Genomic DNA, 18,849 nt, shown 5'->3' on the forward strand with positions numbered 1-18,849 from the left:
CTCCCTTCCCTCTCAAACTGCTCTCACTACCTGTCCTTCTAAAGAAGTTCCACACAGGGTGTGAATTTTTGATGATTATGCAAATTATGATGACAACAACGACGATAACGACAACGTCGGGGCTCACAATGACCATGCAGATGTTCCTGGTCTGGGCCACATCTGGCTGTGTTGTTGGTGGTGCTGAAATGAAACCATGTAAGGATCAGAGCCCCAGTTGGGACCCCAAACGGGGGGAGGCTTCCTCAGCTCCTGCTGGCCCAGGTCCATCCTCCCAGGCAGACGGTGTCTATCACTGTTCTTGTGGCAGCTGCTGTGACCAGTCCTGATGTTGGGAAGTGAGGAGGGGATGCGCCCTGTCCCTCAGGGGCTCCTCCGGCCAAAAGGGGAAGCAGGGTTTGCAATGTAAGCAGTTGCTCCTGCTGTGACAGACAGGAGGTGATGCAGGATAAGGATGGTGACAGCGACTACCTCTCAGGAGCTGACAGTTCAGGTGGCACTGAAGGAAGGATTCCCATCAATACACCAGTTGACATGGAAACAACAATTATTCTCAGAAACGGGGGTCAGTAAGAACACCATCTTTGGAAACAGACTGATGTTCCCCTGATTGGGGCAGCAAGAAATCCAAGAAATACCTGAACACAAGGTGTGTGCTGTGATGAAAAAATCCAGGAGGTGGGAAGGGAAAGGAAGGATTCTAGAACATTCCCGTGGCCATTAAAATTCCAGGAAGAATTTGCCATGGATGGATGAATTTCTCTCTCTCCCTCAGACATGCATACACAAAGACACACACACACACACACACACACACACACACACATACCACACTGTGGGGTAGGTCAAGTTCATTTCAAGAGAACCAGCACTCGATCCAGTCTTCTGAGTTACCTGTGGTCTCCTGCATTTCATCCTAGTGCTCCCATACTTGCTGGAGCCAGCTCTTACAGTCTCCCTTTGACGTCCCCACAAGGAGCTTGGTCAGCTCTTCATCATTGTCCAACGTGCCTCTGAACTGTTGGCTTCCCAGAGGAACCACTGTTCTCTGGGTCAAAGAAGTGAGTTAACTGCTCATTGAAGGCGAACCACCAGGATCCTCTGGTGTGTCCGTCGGCCCCACACTCATGCATCAGGCTGCCCTGCATGGTGAGAGAATCTGCCCCCACCCCACCAGCGGAAACAGGTCAGCCTCTGGTCTTGACCAATCCTTTGCCCCACCCGCTATGCACTCCTCAGCTCCCCTTCCGCCCTTCTGGTCCTGCTCTTGCCTCCTTTTCTGTCCACGCTACAGGGCCGCATGTTGGGACCCACTTCGAACTTTTACAAGAACACAATAGCTCCCCAGTCCTGCCAACGTGTTCTCCTTCTTTCCTGGCCTTCCGACTCACCACTCTTAGTGAAAATGTCCAGCAGTTTCTTTCTGAGCTCTTCCCCCAGGTCTTTCAGAGGTTCCCTCTGTGTCCCCCAAAACACTGTGTCCTTCAGCTTCATCCCCAGAGGACCAACAGGTTTGACCTCCTTGCTCCCACAGGTATAGGAAAGAAACTTGTTTTCATTCACTTGGCCTTGAATCTCACACCATGATGGTCCAGGCCTGGGCTGAGATGTGATGGAGAAACTGTAGGAAAGTGAGAGAGCAGCTGCGAAGTGAAAATAGTAGAAGTAGAGGTTGGGGCTGGAAGAAAAAGAACAGCAGGCACCCCTCTGCCATCCAGGTGACAGCAGTGGCATCCCTGTAGGGCTGTGCTGGCAGAGCAAGGACTGCCCACAGCAGTAGAGGCTGCTGCTCTTCCCCTGTTGGGATAGGATCAGGATGTCTCTGCCTGGCAGGAGGCCACATAGCCATTGAAATGTCCCCTGTGTCTATCAGGCTGATACCCAGCATCTCAGCCTTTGACAGAACAGATACAGCAGGAAATGCCAAACATGAAACTAAACACATGTCCTCCAACTGTGCTCATGGACAGGTCTGGAGAACTCTTTACAGCAAAGTCATAAAGAAGGGCACCAGTGTTGTCAAGAAAGTCGGTGACGTCTGTCTGATGGCCAACCTTGGCTGAAGGAGGCGGTGTTGCAGAAATAGGCACCCAGTTGTAAACGGGTGAAAAGTCCCAAAGTAAGAGATTTGAGGTGTAGGCGCCCAACTATCTGAAGCAGGGATGCAGCAATGACTGAAATGATGCTAAGGCTGCAATGCCAGCCAGGCCTGCCCCACAGAAAGCTCTCCAGCCCTTAGGCTCACGGAACATGGTGATCCTAGAGGCAAGATAGCCAGATGGCCAACCCAGAAGCTGCTGGATTTAGACAATTAAATCAATGACGAAGTCCTAGGATGGACGGAGAGGAACCTGAAAGCAAACACCCAAGAGAAAGTCTGGATCCTCTGCCTGGGTTCCAGACCTGAGCCCGTTTTCAGAGCTGGAACCCTGTAATAGAAGCAGACGCAAGCTATCCATCAGAAAGGACCCTTCAGGTCAACAGCAATACAGTGCTTCCTGCTGGCCTTCCGCAAAGGGTCATGGGTCATTCGCAGGGGTGGGTAGACACTGGGGAGCAGAGACCGTGCAGACATTGTCAGTGGACCTAGGGTGTGAGTTGACATCGTCCTCAGGGATCCTAGTGTCATCAGGGCCCCTGTCATTGAAATGGCTGGTATTGCAGATAACGAGAAGTCACCTGCCCCAAGTCCTGTTCGCAGTGACACCATTGGCTCAGGTACCTGCGTAGAGGTCCTTTCCCATTCCCCAAATTTGTTGCAGGAGCGAAAACTGTTTGTAGTTGAATTACCTGTGGGTTGGGGGCTNCCTGTGGGTTGGGGGCTGAGTGGCAGGGACATTCAAGTCCAATATTCTCAAGTGTCTAGTCTTTTCTCCAAACACAATGTTGAAAAAGTATTTTAGAGGCTCCTCGGTGGCTCAGTCACGAGGCATCTCCCTCCGCTCAGCTCATGATTCGGTGGGGCCTGGCATGGAGTCCCCCATCAGGCTCCCTGCTCAGTGGGAAGCCTGCTTCTCCCTCTTCCACTCCTCCTGCTTGTGTCCCCTCTGTTGCTTTCTCTCTCTCTCGGTGTCAAATAAATAAATTCATTAAAAATCAATCAATCAATCAATAAGTGAATAAATAAATAAATAAAATTCAAAAGTATCTTATCCTGGATGCAAGGACAGGACGAACCCTATTCGATTTTCATTGAAATGCCAGCCTGGTGCAAAGATTTTCAGTGTCTACTGAATATTGCATAGGACTCTGTAGTGACAACTCAATGTGCTGTTGTAGCCGACAAGCAGCCACAGACAATCCATGGATGAAGGTGCCACTGGACCTCCTCCTTGGGCCCCAGGACCCTCAGAATCCACACCACAGAGCCCTGTGGGAAAAGGGGCTCTGTGCCCTTTGTGACATCCTGATCTGAATATCAGGAAGAGAGCCCTAGTGTTCTGGGGAGCAATGGCACTCACAGGAGAGAAAGTCACACCCTGTAAAAGAGACTGTGGGCATATATGCTCCTGGGACCGGAGCGAAGAGGTCTCTGGCCAGAGGACATCAGAGCTGTGCACCCTGAGCTGGGAGGTGCTGGTGAAGGAGCACCTGGTGTCCCATGGGGAGGGGGAGGGGGTAATCCGCTGCCTGAGCATGCGGACAAGTCCATCCCACTTGGACTGGTTGACCACAGTGAGCGAGGTGACTCTTGCAGGGAGAACAGGGGGACAGGGTTCGAGGCACGTGGTCATGTGGCGGCCCCCTCCCTGGGAAAGCCAGGAGTCCTGCCTAGAGTCAGGGGCTCCAGGCTTAAGCTGGGCTCCCAGAGGAAGCTGCAGAGACTGTGAAGAACCGCGGATCTCCAGCGGGGCCCTCTCTCCTCCGCTGTGCTCCCCGCCCCCAGAGCCTGGCAGAACTTTGTGAGATTTCCTCTTCCACCTTTCTGGTCGTGGTTACCCACAACCGCCCGGACACCCTCCAGGCAGAAAGCGGCCCGCAGAGAATAACTGAGGAGTCTGCGTCTTAGGGGCGAGAAGGCTCCAGAACCGCTCCGCGGACACCATTTCTGCTCCCCCGTCTTATGCTCACTCCCCAACACCCAGCTCCCACCCCTGGGTTCCGCCTCTGAACTCAGGGCTGCAGCCTGCTGTAGCACAGACCAGCAGGAAAAACCGGAGCAGGAGGCCAAGACGGACGCTGGAGACCCCAGTCCACCCCATTCGCCCTGGGAAGCTCCTGGCGGCTCTACTGCACCGCGATCTGCGGTTTCTACAGAAAATTTTCCCTTTGGGCCTGACTCCGCCCCGGGACCCGCCCCCACCTGCCCTTTGTCCTAGAATATATCAGTCCTTTCTGGTGAGGCTGGTGGGCTCCTTTTCACCCATTGTCCTGACCAGGCTATCTTTCCCATTTTCATTTCCACCATCAGTATCTTCCCTTCTCGTGGCCAACAGGTATAACCTTCCAGTTATGAACTTAAAAGTCATGTGGGGGCCTTGGGCGGCTCAGTGGGTTAAGCCTCTGCCTTTGGCTCAGGTCCTGGTCCTGGGATCCAGCCCCACATTGGGCTCTCTACTCAGCAAGGAGCCTGCTTCCTCCTTTCTCTCTGCCTGCCTCTCTGCCTACTTGTGATCTCTGTCTGTCAAATAAATAAATAAAATCTTTCAATAAATAAATAAATAACATCTTTTAAAAAGTCATGTGGATATAGTGTGCAGCATGTTCACTGTAGTTAATGATACTGTGTTGTATATTTCAAAGTCATCGAGAGAGTGGATCTCGAAACGAGACTTATTGTGCTGACCACGTCACAATATAGACGAATATCCAACCATTACCTTGTACATCCTAACCTAATATAATGCTGTGTATCAATTATATCTCAATAAAAAATAAATTCAAAAAGAAAAAATAATGCAAAATGGGATGTTCTTCCTTTCCCATCCTGATGGCTGGAATAAAGAGAGCAAGGCCTCTGCAGAGCCATGTTCTGTCTCCCGGCTTCTGGATGTTTCCTGCCATGCTTGACATTTAGGGGCTCTGGTCGGCTGCCCGCTGATGTCTGTCTCTGTTGTTAGAGGGCCGGCTTCCCTCTCTGCCTCTGTGTATCCATGTGACTTCCTCCCTGTTTGTCTCTGGTCCCTTCTTACAGGAAGGGACCATGTGGATAGTATCATGTGGATATAGCTGCAAAGACCCTATGTCCATATAAAATCACTTTCCCAAGACCAGGAGTTAGGACTTCAGCATAACTTATGGGGGACCACAATTGAACCCATAACAAAAGTCATAGACTTTATCATCTCACCGTTATTCCACCAAAAAGGAATCATTCCTTCCTTTCATTTACCTTTAAAGTTTCTTAATGAGATATTACTGACAATAACATTATTTTGAGGTATACAAGAGTCAATATTTGTATGCATATCATTAGCTGTATTTATGCACTTTATTGTACATTACATGTCATGACTAGTTTATTTTATAACTGCAAGTTTATACTTTCTGACCACAAGAGGGGATGATTTGGAAAGTGGGAATGAAGACAGAAAAGAGAGGTTGGGAGGAGAATGGAGTGAAGAAGGAAAGAAGGGCGGGAGAGAAGATTGAAGTATTTCAGGAAATATGGTCTGGCAGGAGTAAGCGGGTGGTTTGATGCTGGCTGGGGTCCCAGAGTGGCTGTGACAAAGTTTACTCACAGCCTCCTCAAATTGCTGAGGAAATTGTCTACCACACTCCTCCTGGGAGTGGTTAAGGAGAAATAGGAAGGGGGAGAGGGGACGGGGTTAAGACTGGGGCAGAAAACCATATGGGAGTAGTTAAAAAACCCTGTTGATGGCTCTCATCAATCAGTCTTCCCCAGCTTCACTTCTGCCTCAGGTTTTGTTTGTTTGTTCGTTTGTTTGTTTTTTCAGTGACTTTGGCCTCTGGGGAAAAGGAAGATGGAAAAGATTTTTTCAACTTGAAAAAAATACTGCCAGGAGATGGGAGTCAGAGGGCAGGAGAGGGAGAGAGTGCCTGGTGGGAAGCAAGGCTTAAGACTTCTCCAAGCTGGAGAGTTTTAGAAAAGTCAGCCTGACTCCACACAGATTATTTGCCAGGTCAGGAGGGTCGGGGAGGGCAGAGGGCAGGCACACCTGTGGCTGCCATTACTCCCATTTGGGCGAGAACCGCACAGGCTCCCTGTGAATGCCAACTGGAAGAGGAGTCCATCCAGGAACTAAGAGGAGAGAGTCCAGGGTTTAATCCCAGGGAGAGAAGCTGCACTCAGAGCATATACAGCCTTCTTTCTGGACGACTTGACCTCACCCCAGCAGGGCACTACCACCTAGCCAGCACTGTGACTGTCCACCAGTCTGCCAAGCCAGCTCTTCCAAAGGACGGGGAACATGGGAAGGCCAGTAAGTCCATGAGCAGTGGGCCCACTGACACATTTCTGTTCGTGTGAAGCAAGTTCCTTGATCAGAGCAACAGGGTAGGGAAGACAGTGAGGGTGGGGTAAAGAATTATTTAGGTCCACTGATGGTAGTTTTGGCAAAATCATTGCAGGCGAAGAGGATAAACTAATATCTGTGGTTTAAGTATCTATTTCAAAAAAAGAGGAATGCTGTGCATACTATGATGAAAGTGGTGCAGGGTCATGACCCTGCCAGTGGGTTGATCACCCCAGGGATCCGTGCCATATCAGGGCACAATGTCGGTCTCTGTGGCTAGCAGGCTGGGCACGCAGCAGTGGGCTCAGCCCGCTCAGCCTTGGTAAACACATATCTGTGCTCCTAAGCCCGTGCCTGACATCCATTCCTGCCCCTTTATTCATGAGCCCACTGGGCAATGAGGGCTGTCCCGGGGAAACAAGCTGACTGATAGCCCCAGAATGTTCATCCTAGCTATGGATTCTTAAAATCCTCCTCTTCTGAGGTCACCCTTTGGGAAGAATTCCCATGGGACACAATTGTCCTTCCATTCTCAGAGAAATCTATCCACATACCTGTCCCCCAAATTTCTATGTCACAAGTTTCCAATGGGATTTTCCAAGTCTCAGGCCATCCAGCCAAACCATTGAAATGGGCATCTACTTGCATACATGTGCATTTCTCCTTCCCAGCAAAGTGTACCACCTGGGGTACTGCCCAGTGTTGTGCCCACTGAGAACATTTCCCTTACCCACTGTCCTTTGGGAAGAGGCTGGAGAAGGGCTATAATGCTGAAGCTCTTCTCTTTCAGGCGGGACCCGTGTATCATACAGAAGCAGCTGGAAACCAGGCCCCTGTCCTCTTTTCCCTTGTCACTGATAGTTGGGAGCTTCCCATGAGGCCGTAGATATAGACTGAGAGAGAGGAGGCTATGGGGTAGGAGTGGCGACCAGGAGCATTCAGGCAACTTCTTCAGGGAACTTGCTTGTGCCCCGGGGCCTGATCAGGCCAGATCATGTACCTACCGCTTCCATCTGATTATGGAGGGCTGCTGTGCTTACCACCCTCAGGCGATGGACCAGAAAGCACCCAGCTCATGAGGGGCAGATCAGGACACCTGGTGACTCGGCAGCCCAAAGTCAGTGTTCAGTCCCCATAAAGGCCCCAGGCAGGCCAAGACTGGTTTTTCAAAAAGAGAGTAGTTATATGTAGGTGATGGCAGGGCCTTACTCCACATCCTAAGAGGCCTACACTGTGCCTTACCCCTAGAGGCTTGCCGAAGTTTCCAGTGTTATCTTTACTTGGAATAAGGTGTGCATTGTATCCATGTCAATATCCTGGGTGTGATATTGCACCACAGTATCTGTAATTTGTTACCCTTGGGAGAAACAAGAAAAAGAATACCTGAGACATCTCTATATTATTTCTGAGAACTGTCTATGGATACATTGTATAGTTATCTTAAACTATAAATTTAATTGTAAAACTTTTAAGCTAAATAAAACCTGTTCCAATACGAAAAATGAAAAAAAAAATCTGTAGAAACCAATAACATCCCTATTTACCATTGATACCTCAGGCACCTTTAAATCTGCTGGAATGTATGCCGATGGCAGAGCGGCCCATACACCACCTTGGATTTGTCATGGAACATTCTCTGGGTCTGGACCTAAAATGCTAAGAATTCTATGAACTACCCCTTTTATACATGGGGTAGGGAGACAGAAAATATGTATTAGGAAATGCAGAATGGATGGATGGATGGATGAATGCATGGATGGATGGATACATGGATGGACAGATGGATTATTGGTGGGATGTCTTGTGGACTTTCTCTGTGCAGCATCTATGACTCCAGATATTTCCCACCTGGTCTCCGGACACCTCCCTTCGCTATAAGATCTTCTTCCACAATGATTCATGGTCCAGTCATCCTGATCTCATTCAAGATTTTTGACTCAGAGATGCCTGTAAGCTCTTTAGTTTGTCTTCATTCTTTCCCCAGAGGTCACACTCCTCATCATCCCACCAGGCTAAATATTATATTCCCCCAGGATTTATCTCCCATGAAGTCTTCACTTCTCTCCTGGAGAGAATAAAGTATGGCTTCTTTTGTGTATTAACATCTCTGACCAGTGTGGTCAAACAAGTGGTGTGTTGGCCTCCCTCAGTAGAAATATTAGTTCCTTTAGGTTATGGAGAACTGAGTACATCTTACTAAAACAAAGTAAATATATTCATTTTAAGGTGTTTTTTTGTTTGTTTGTTTTGGAAAAAAATATATAAGCCAAATACACTGATTGCCATGAGGAGAGGCTTGTGATATGGAATTGCACTGAAACTGTGAATTTAGACATTCTCTAACTCTGAATGTAGGGGAAGGTCTGAGGTGTGCAGAGACTCGGTTGAACCTAGCCCCAGGTGGAGTTTCCCTAGGTCCTTAGACAAAGTGGAGGATTCTCTCCCCTGAAGACCCAAGGATCATGTGAAGACCAGAGAATTCAACTGAGCTCAGTAGTAATCAATACAATGGGCAGAAATTTTTTCACTTTTATTTCTCTCCTGGACAACAGGGAGCTAGCTGTCTCTCAGCAGGGACCCTGGGAAATGCCAGATCATTCTACTGGTGGCACTCTCTATTGATCCCTATACCATCCTACTGGTTCAGGATACATGGAAAAATTATTTCCTTTTATTACTTCTATTATATTATATTACATTTCTTAATATGTGTTGTTATTTCCCCAAAAGTTAGTGGCTTAGAACAGCAATAACCACTTGTTATCTCCCGTAGTTTTTGTGGGTCAAGAATTCAGGAGCAGGACCACAGGCAGGGTCTGTCTCAGAGTCCCCCATGCGGCTGCAGTCAAGTGGTAACTGAGGTCGCTCTCATCAGGGGGTTTGACTGGGGCTACAGGGGGGCTATAGGGCATACAGGTTGGGTGGTGCTTCTAGGCTGGATCCCTTCTATGGCTGTTGACAGGAGACCTCAGCTTCTCATGACAAGGAATTCTCTATAGGGCTATGTGAGGAAATTGACAGTTGGGGGCCCCTGGGTGCCTCAGTCAGTTAACCATCTGCCATAGGCTCAGGCCAGGTTCCCAAGAGCCCTGTGTTGTGCTCTCTGCTCAGCATGGAGTCTGCTTCTCCTTCTCCCTCTGCCCCTCCCCCTGCTGGTGCTCTCTCATTCTCTCTTTTGCTGTCTCTCTCAAATAAATAAAATCTTTTTTTTTTTTTTTTTTTTTTGGTCACGACAGGTGGCTTTCCCTAGAGTGAGAGAACCTAGAGAGAAAGGTGGAAACATTGATGTCTTTTGTGATACGGACTTAAAAGTCATGTTATACTATTTGCATTCTATCCTGAGAGTTGCACCCATCATCCCTGTTCATTGTGGCTGGGGATTACACAGGGCATGAGTATCAGGAGGCCAGAATCACTGAGAGCCATTTTGTAGGTAGGCTGTCACCATTCTTTTACTTGGGTCATCCTTGTCTTCACAGGGCTGCCCCTGTGGACAGAGGGGGGACAGTACACAACAGGAGTGGGAGTCAGAATCCAGAAGGAATGCCTCCAACCGGACTCATTTGGGTGGCACTGGGATTGAGGAAAACACAAGGAAATATTTTTTCCATGTACCTGGAACCAGTAGGATAAGACAGGGGATAAAGGGAGAGTGCCTTCAATATTCAGTGTACGAGCTGACAATGGCCAGGGTCCTAGCTAAAACACAGCTTCTCTGTGGTCCAGCGGAGAAACAAAGTGAAACAATCACTGCCCATTTTTTTAAGCTTTCATTTATTAATGGGAGAGAGAGAGCGCAAGTAGAGTGAGGGGCACAGGGAGATGCAGAATCCCTGTTGAGCATGGAGCCCAAAGCAGGACTTGATCTCGGGACTCCAGGATCATAACCTGAGCCAAAGGTAGCCGAANAGGAGAGAAACCTGCACTTGTGGAAGGACCTAAGGAAACTCCACTTAGGGCTAAGCTATTAATGGGAGAGAGAGAGCGCAAGTAGAGTGAGGGGCACAGGGAGATGCAGAATCCCTGTTGAGCATGGAGCCCAAAGCAGGACTTGATCTCGGGACTCCAGGATCATAACCTGAGCCAAAGGTAGATGCTTAATCCACTGAGCCACCCAGGAGCCTGTCTGCTCATTGTTTTGATTATTACTGAGCTGAGATGAGCTGAACTCTCTGGTCTTCAATGATCCTCAGGTCTTCAGGAGAGAAACCTGCACTTGTGGAAGGACCCAAGGAAACTCCACTTAGGGCTAAGCTCCCCCCTGCCCCCGTCTCTGCACACCTCAGACCTTCCCCCATTTTCAGAGTTAGAGAATGCCACAATTCACAGTTTCAGTGCAATTCAATATCATAATTCACAGATTTTTGTACTTGGAAGTGGAACAAACAGTGCGTGTTGCTTTGCAAATGGAAAGTAGGTGGATGCTCGGAGCACATTGATATAAGAGTCAGGGAAAGCCTGAAGACCTTTGAAGAAACTGTCACAGGAGCCTCATCACATCTGAGGAAGCTGCCAGTAGGGACTCCAAAGAAAAGTGAAATACCAGGGCTCTTCTCTCCCCTTCAAAGCCAAGGTTGTCCAAGACATGAAATTTCAGAGGAAAGAGCAGGACCTCTTGTATACCTGGTTAGTTACAGATCAAGAGGAGATCGGTTAGAAAGGGCGGACAGGGGAGTGGGTGCTCAGGAGAACAGAGAGAGACATGGTTAGGGCCATGGATTGTAGGTTTGAGAGACATCTAGTGAAGGCTTTTGTCAACTCCTTAACACCAAGGAGAGTCTATCCTCAGCACCTGCTACGTCCAATGTAATTCCATACATCAATTCTGTAAACACTCACTGAGCATCTAGAATGTTTAAGATCTTCTCCTAGAGAGTTAAGGAAACAAGAATGTTCTGTTTCCTCTTAGGAAGAGAACTAAGAGAACTAATGAGCCCAGGGTGAGAGCCAGCTAGATGTCCACGCACCTAGAACACTGGTTGGTATTCTAACAGTTGCCAGAACTCGTAGAACTTAGAAGAGAGGAAATTAGTTCATCAGAAATGGTTGGGAAAATTCAGGTGACATTATCTGAGCCCTACAGGAATTTTACCACTTGCTCAGACAGAAAAAATAATCTAGACAAAGGGATGAGCCAGAGTCAGTACAAAGATAAGCACGAGGGTGGGAATCAGCAATTATGCCACACTGGAAGGCCTGGGTATACAGTGCAAATGTGTTGATGTGCTGTTGTCCACTGGCTTACCCTTCCCCTTCTCTGTGGGGCACAGACATCTGGCCTTGCTCCACATAACCTCCCTCCCGTAATTTCAAAAGCCAACAGGAGGGGATTACATCCACACAGAAACACTGTGAACATCAAATTAGAAGGATCTCAGTAAACTTGGAAAGCAATAGATTAGCATTAACTAATATTTTCTTAGGATGTGTATGTTGTAGTTCCTCATTGATATTAATGATTTATGACAAACTGGTTATCATGAGATTCACTAATTCCTTTTGGTCACATTCAGAGGCAGATAAGAACTTCAGTTATGGACGTGCATGCTGAAGCATTTGGGACAACTTTGTAATGTTTTCCACTTTGAGATGTAGAAAATAGGATACCTTGAAGGAAGAAGGGAATAATGACCAGGTGAATAATCTTTGATAAAGCATGTATAGTGCAATGTTAACTGTAGCATCTTGGGGGATCAGTATACTGGTGTTCACTATAAAATTCTAGCAATTTTCCTGTATGTTTTTGAAATTATCTTATAAATGTTGGGGGGAAACATACTAAAATTATTCTGGCACCAACACTATATAATTCCCTTAGAGCTCTGAAGGAACAAGGTAATTTCTGCTAAATAAAGCATCTATTGATGATGTTGGACTGATAACCCTTTTCATTAAGAGCAGAAAAGGGACATTTACTGAATATACATTTGTTTAATAAGTGTCTACTAGGCAGTGTGGCAGGGCTGAGGATAGGGAGCTGGGGAGGCAGGGAGAACTGGCAGCCCTTGCTGACCTCATCTCTGCATTCAATGTGGCCCCAGGCTCTGTGCCAAGTGCAATTCCTCATCTGAACCACAGGTCACAGGAACTGACCTCAGTGAGAATTTCATCCCTGCTGACAGAGGACACAGAGCAGGAACCTGATTAAATGCATAGGTGAGCAGTTATTCATGACATAGACTGGATTCATGACATACCAGGGTTTTCTCCAATGAATTAGACTGATGAAGTCAGGGAGAAAGGGAACCAGTCTCCTTAAGAAAGTATTTTCCTGGGGTGCTTGGCTGGCTCAGTGTGTTAAAGCCTCTACCTTTGGCTCAGGTCATGATCCTGGGGTCCTGGGATCGAGCCCCGCATCAGGCTGTCTGTGAAGCGGGGAGCCTGCTTCCCTTCCTCTCTCTCTGCCTGCCTTTATGCCTGTTTGTGATCTCTTTCCATCAAATAAATAAATAAAATCTTAAAAAAAAGAAAGAAAGAAAGTATTTTTCAAGTGTTGAGTGTAGACCATAGGACATTCTATGCAACTGCTTAAGAAAAAAAAAAAAAAAAAAGGAGACGTGTGTGGGACAGGGAAGGAGAGCCATGATTTGAGCATGATTTGAGTGAACCAAAGTACTGATGAGCAGGATAGCCCTCTCTGCAATTACTAAAATGGAAAGCCAATTTGGGTCTGTTAAATGACAAATTGGGGAAAGAGTTTGCCCCTGGAGAGTGAAAGTAAGAGAAATCAGTGGGTGAGCAAGGTTGAACGTTGTATTCCTGCTCACTTTTCAATCTGCATTTGCCTTCTTGGCAGTTGAGAACCCTGCAGAGAAAAGCTGGGGCCCTTGGATCCTGTAGGCCAACAGACAACCCTGGAGTCCCAAACTGCCCAGAAACAGCTCAAGGGGCTGCATGTGACCGTCTCGGGGGAGGGCCGTTGCCATCTGGACCTGTTTAATTCCCAGTCCCTGGCATCACCACGGAAGTCCACACAAGCTGTGCTACGCCAATGCATGACTGGGGTGAGTCCCGAGCCCAGAATTCCCTCTTTCCCTTCTGCTTCTGCTGCTATGGGTCCCATCCCCCAATGAGAGCAAGACCTTGAAGGTCAGGAGGAGGGAATGGCTTCGGGCCTGGGGTCACACAATGCCTGTCTCTGACTCCTACATGATACACATTCTTTTTTTTAAGATTTTTTTTTTTTTTTAGTATGTCCCTAATGAAGAGCTGCAGCTCTTCACAGCTCTGAGATCCAGACCTGAGCTGACACCCACAGTCAGATGCTTAACCTACTGAGCCACTCGGGCATCCCTGGATGACATCCTTGCTATTGCTCTGGCTTGCAAACATGGGTGTGGGATGGTTCTTGGAGCGCAGTCTCTTCTCTCTCACTGAATTCATCATCATCCTCCTCCGCTATGTCCCGTCGGTCCTACTGGGAACATTTCTGTCTTGGTGAAGGAAGACACGCAGGTCCTTTTCATCCTTTTCCAAATCTTGGGAACCGGATGCGTAGGGCTTTGCCTCTTTCTTTGTTCAGGCGTGTCTGTCTGTCTGTCCTCCACATGTGTTTTAGTGAGGCTTGTGGATTCCCAGGGCAGTGATCAGGGAAGCTGTTCCCACTCAGGTCCTGGAGAGCCCAGCCTACTCTCTACTTTTGACTCTTATCCCCCCAAAGTGGCAATCCTTCCTCGCACTGCTCCCCTCACTCTCTGGACATTCTGGAAAGCAGAGCCTTCATTTAGGACTCCTCCTTCGAATCCTCCCACTCTTCACCCCTCCTGTTGGTAAGTCCTGCCTTCTTCACAGAAGGCCTCTGACCAGGACATGTCCCGTATTCATTGACCACATGCCCCAAAGCATGGCCTGTTCGCTTTCTGCTAACCATCCTGTGGGTCCGGCTAGACTGTAAGGCCCTGGAGGGCAGAAAATGTCTTGAGCTCTTGCAGTTCACCCTCTACCCAGCCCCATGCTCTGCTCACAGTATTTTGAGCCCCAGAAATGCTTGTCAAATGAATGCACCCAGCAGCAGTGGACATACTCCATGGTCTGGAGAATTTGCTATTGTCCCTAAACCTCAGATAGTTGGAGGGGGGATCAGGTTGAGGATCAGGAGCTGAGGATAGAGGGATGGAGAAGGGACGCTCCTCCCTCTCGCAGCCCAACCCTTCTCAGGGTTCCTTGTGGTGTCACAGAGCCTGGGGGACTTAAAAGGATCTTTTCTCCCCAACTGGCCCCCACCTGTTTCCTCAGCCGTGCTCACTCTTTTTGCTCCATTCCACGCTCATGGCTCAGTTCAGATCTAGACAGCCTGGTTTCATTTTATGCTCTGCCTTCTTATTTTTCTCCTTGTACTTAATGTGTTGAAGAAACAAGATGGTCTTAGAGAATTTTCGTATCTTGGACTTGGTTGCTTGAATCCCTGTGCCTGTTTGTATTGTTCTGCTGACAATATTTTCCATAAACCAGATGTTAGGTCTGGAGACTTGATTAGTTTTCGATATGATTTTGGTTTTGCAAAGTTATTTCTTATTTGGTGTTGTAAATCCATATCCTAATATATTACATCAAGAGATTGGGCTGGACCTTCAGGTGGGTCCCTGGTACACATGAGAACTTGTGAGCCTGCGGGCAAAGGACTGTGAGGAACTATTCAGCTGTGATGACACAAACAGTGTCCCCTTCCCAGACGTTGTGGTGTTCTTGAGAAGCAGGAAGCTCAGGACCATCTTCCATGGGGACTGAGAAATTTACTCAAGAACTGGTCTACCAAAGAAACTTGAACTTTGGCTTATTAATAGTTTTACCTCCCTACACCTTTCAGATCAGAGTTAATGCTTTCTACCTTCTTATGGATTCCTGTGCAAACTGAAACAAAGCTTCAGAATTACCCCCGAAGATGAGAAACTTTTTCAAGATTTGACAAATGAATAATATTTTGATGTAATTTCTGTTTTCAAGAGCTATGACCAACTGAAACATGTCATTTTACAGCATTGTCCAAATCACTTACATAGAATGAAAACCGATTCAAAAAGCTGAATCTGCAGAAGAATTTAAGGGCCCCAATGACCAAGTAACAAGGTTATCACTTTTCATGTGTTAAAGGAAATGTGCAATGTTAGTTGTTATCAGAACTTGAAATATAATGACATAAATTTTCAGGCAATTAATCCATCTGATGGTCAGTCCTGAGAAGCAGAAACCTAGACAGGATTAACGTGCAGGGATTTCAATGGGGGAAACCCCCGTGAGAAAAATGGGGGACGTCTGGGGGATCCGGGAGACCATTCAGATCAAAGCAATTCAAACCCCAAGTGCAGGAGGGGCAACCTTTGTGTGGTGGCGTCCTGTACTGCCATCTAGTCTAAGGAAAGTTCCACAAGGTCTCAGGAGAGTCCATAAGGAGAAGTGGGCCATCAGAGGAGTCTCGTGCCTCCCAGGAAGAGGCCTGTATTAGTTCCCTGTCTGTCTGGGAGCAGCCCTAGAGAGAGTGACCTTGGTGCATCCACAACAATGGGCTTCAGAGCGGGGCCCGTGGTCAAGTGAGTGCCCTGTAGTTGAAGACCTGAGAGCCACGTTCTCACGGCTACCACAGCACAAGCCAGATCATCCCTCAGCTTGGGAAAGAAAGTTTTTTGTTTTTTGTTTTTTGTTTTTAATATTCGTATTGCAGGGGAGGAAAAATAATTTTCTCTCTACCTTTCTGAGTTCTTGGCCTAGACCCCTGTCAGAACTGTCTTAAATACCATCTTAATAGAGAAAGAAGAGCAGAGATACAGGCCTCTTAGGGGAAACTGAGGACATGATTTTTAGGAAAGATGAACAGGCCCTTAGAAAAACACATGGGAGGTGTGAGGGTTTGGGACAAAGTGTGTGTGTGGTGTCGACTTTCAATCTCCTCTCCTAAGGTTGAGAGTCGATCCTTCTAAGACTCAACCTGACAGATGAAGAAATCAAGGGGAGACACTTGTCACGTGCACACCCAATCAGCAGCGGGGTCAGGCTACTCGAAGCTCTCTCAGGAGGACACCTGTGAGAAAACTGACCTCCTTGCTGCCACTGGATGCTTCCAGCAAAACACCCCTGAGGCCCTGCAGGGCTGGCCTCCCCCCTTCCTGGACAAGAGCAAATTGACCCCTGTAAGCAGGCTGCACGTTCCTACTGAACTGCAGTTTTTCTACAATAGTGTTTTCTTTTTAAGATTTTATTTATTTATTTGAGAGAGACAGTGAGAGAGGGAACACAAGCAGCGGGAGTGGGAGAGGGAGAAGCAAGCCTCCCGTCTAGCAGGGAGCCTGATGTGGGCTCGATCCCAGGAACCTGATATCATGAACTGAACCGAGGGCAGACATCAAACTCCTGAGCCACCCAGGCACCGCTCCCCCCCATTTTTAAAACATTTTATTTATTTATTTGACAGAGAGAGAGAGACAATGAGGCACAGAACACAAGACGGGGGACTCTTAGAGAAAAATCACGTTCCCCACCAAGCAGGGAGCCCAATGAGGGGCTCGATCCCAGGACCCCGGGATCATGAACTGAGCTGAAGGCAGATGCTTAATGACTGAGCCACCCAGGCACCCCTACACTAGAGCTTTCTGACAGGGACTGATCTGCCTGGGAGCTTTTCTAACCCCGGACGCCTCCTAAATACCTTCACATGGTTTTGTGAAGAAAGCCACAAATTTGGCTTCTTGGAGCATCTGAAGGGGCAATCTTCTCTTATTCAACTCTTTTCTTTTGTTTATTTTTTTATTTTTTTAGAGAGTGATTGAGTGAGCAAGAGAGAGCTCACTAGCAAGGGTAGAAGGAGAGGGAGAAGCAGACTCCCTGCTGAGGAGAGAGCCCAATGAAGGGCTCCACCCCGTTACCCTGAGATCATGACCTGAGCCAAAGGCAGATGTCCAACCCACTGAGCCACCGAGGCACCCTTCAACTCTTTTTTTTAAGGATCACCTGGGACCTGACCAACACCTTAATCACAGCCTCATGGGACCCCAAGCGGAGAACCCAACCTCGTCATGCTAGACTTCTAACCTACAGATCTGTGAGCTAATGACTGAGTGCCATTAAAGCAGTTGAGTTGGTGGTCGTCTGTCACAATAGAAAACTATTCACATACCTTTAGGCTCTGAGGAGAGGGGCGAAGAGAATCATTTAATGTTTAAAATAATATCCCTAGACTGAGCCTGGACTGGCTAAGCTCAGTCTATACTTTCAAACCATGTTTCTCTTTCTCTACCCACATTGCCAAGCTGGCATAGGACAGATAAGCATGGCTATGCACACTAAGGCCCCGTACCTTTGCGGGTGGCCTCCAGAGTTTCCCCACAACAGGCTGGTCCCACTTCTGCAAGATTAGCAATTGGGGCACCTGGCTGGCTCAGTTGGTGGAGCATCGGACTCTTAATCTCAGGGTGGTGAGTTCAAGCCCCATGCTGGGTGTGGAGCCTACTTAAAAAACATATTAAAAATAAATAAATAGGGGTGGCTGGGTGGCTCAGTGGGTTAAGCCTCTGCCTTCAGCTCAGGTCATGATCCCAGGGTCCTGGGATCGATTCCCGCATCGGGCTCTCTGCTCAGCAGGGAGCCTGCTTCCCTTCCTCTCTCTCTGCCTGCCTCTCTGCCTACTTGTGATCTCTCTCTGTCAAATAAATAAAATCTTTAAAATAAATAAATAAATAAAACACATTTTAAAAAAAGACAGACTACCAAGAACTTAATGATATACGAACTTATAGTAAAATAAAACTGCCCCAGATTTGCCAGAGTTTCTATAAAAAGCCTTAGCTTCCAGAGACACAGAAATGTATAAAAGATGAATTAGAACAGCTGGATGTTATTTCCCATGGAAGCATTTTACTCATCTGATACTATGAGAATTAGACATGAAGCCACTCAGCTAGGAAATTGCTCTGTGGCCAAGGGATTACAGGCTGAATTTTGACCTTAGGCTAAGCCCAGTGTGGGGCTTGAACAGTGTAGGGGTTACACCTGTGTATGAATTAGAGTGTGAAAATCAGGTGGAGAGAAGGTGGGGGAGAATGTGAGATTAGGGAGGCGAGGAGGTCGGGATCTGATAGAGTAGCTGCCACATCATGAATCAATAAATTTGGGGGTGACATGGGTTGCCTGGGGAAAGTGGGTGCTCAGGAAAGTATTTTATTATTTTTATTGAAATATAATTAACATGCAAAATATGTTAATTTCACATGGACAATATGTTGATTCAACAATTCTATACATTAGTCAGTGGTCATCAAGTGGATTCTTAAGCCCCTTTACCTGTTTCACCAACTGCCCCCCTAACAAGCATCCTGTCTGATAGCATCAGGGTTTTTTGTCATTGTTGTTTGTTTGAGAAGGTTTTCACTTTTTGTTTGTTTTAGCACCATCAATAAATGTCCCAGATGCTGACCAGCCTTCTCCCTCCTGGAAACTCCAGGGA

At 47.5% G+C, this 18,849-nt stretch overlaps 1 pseudogene; it reads right to left on the bottom strand.

Annotated features, from left to right (window-relative positions):
- Positions 1-30: 30 nt before the first annotated feature.
- Positions 31-18,849, bottom strand: part of LOC111158228 — a 33,779-nt pseudogene continuing 14,960 nt past the window's right edge.

This window comes from Enhydra lutris, unplaced genomic scaffold, assembly GCF_002288905.1.
Source record: "Enhydra lutris kenyoni isolate GAN:26980312 unplaced genomic scaffold, ASM228890v2 scaffoldscaffold58, whole genome shotgun sequence".
Classification (NCBI taxonomy): domain Eukaryota; kingdom Metazoa; phylum Chordata; class Mammalia; order Carnivora; family Mustelidae; genus Enhydra; species Enhydra lutris.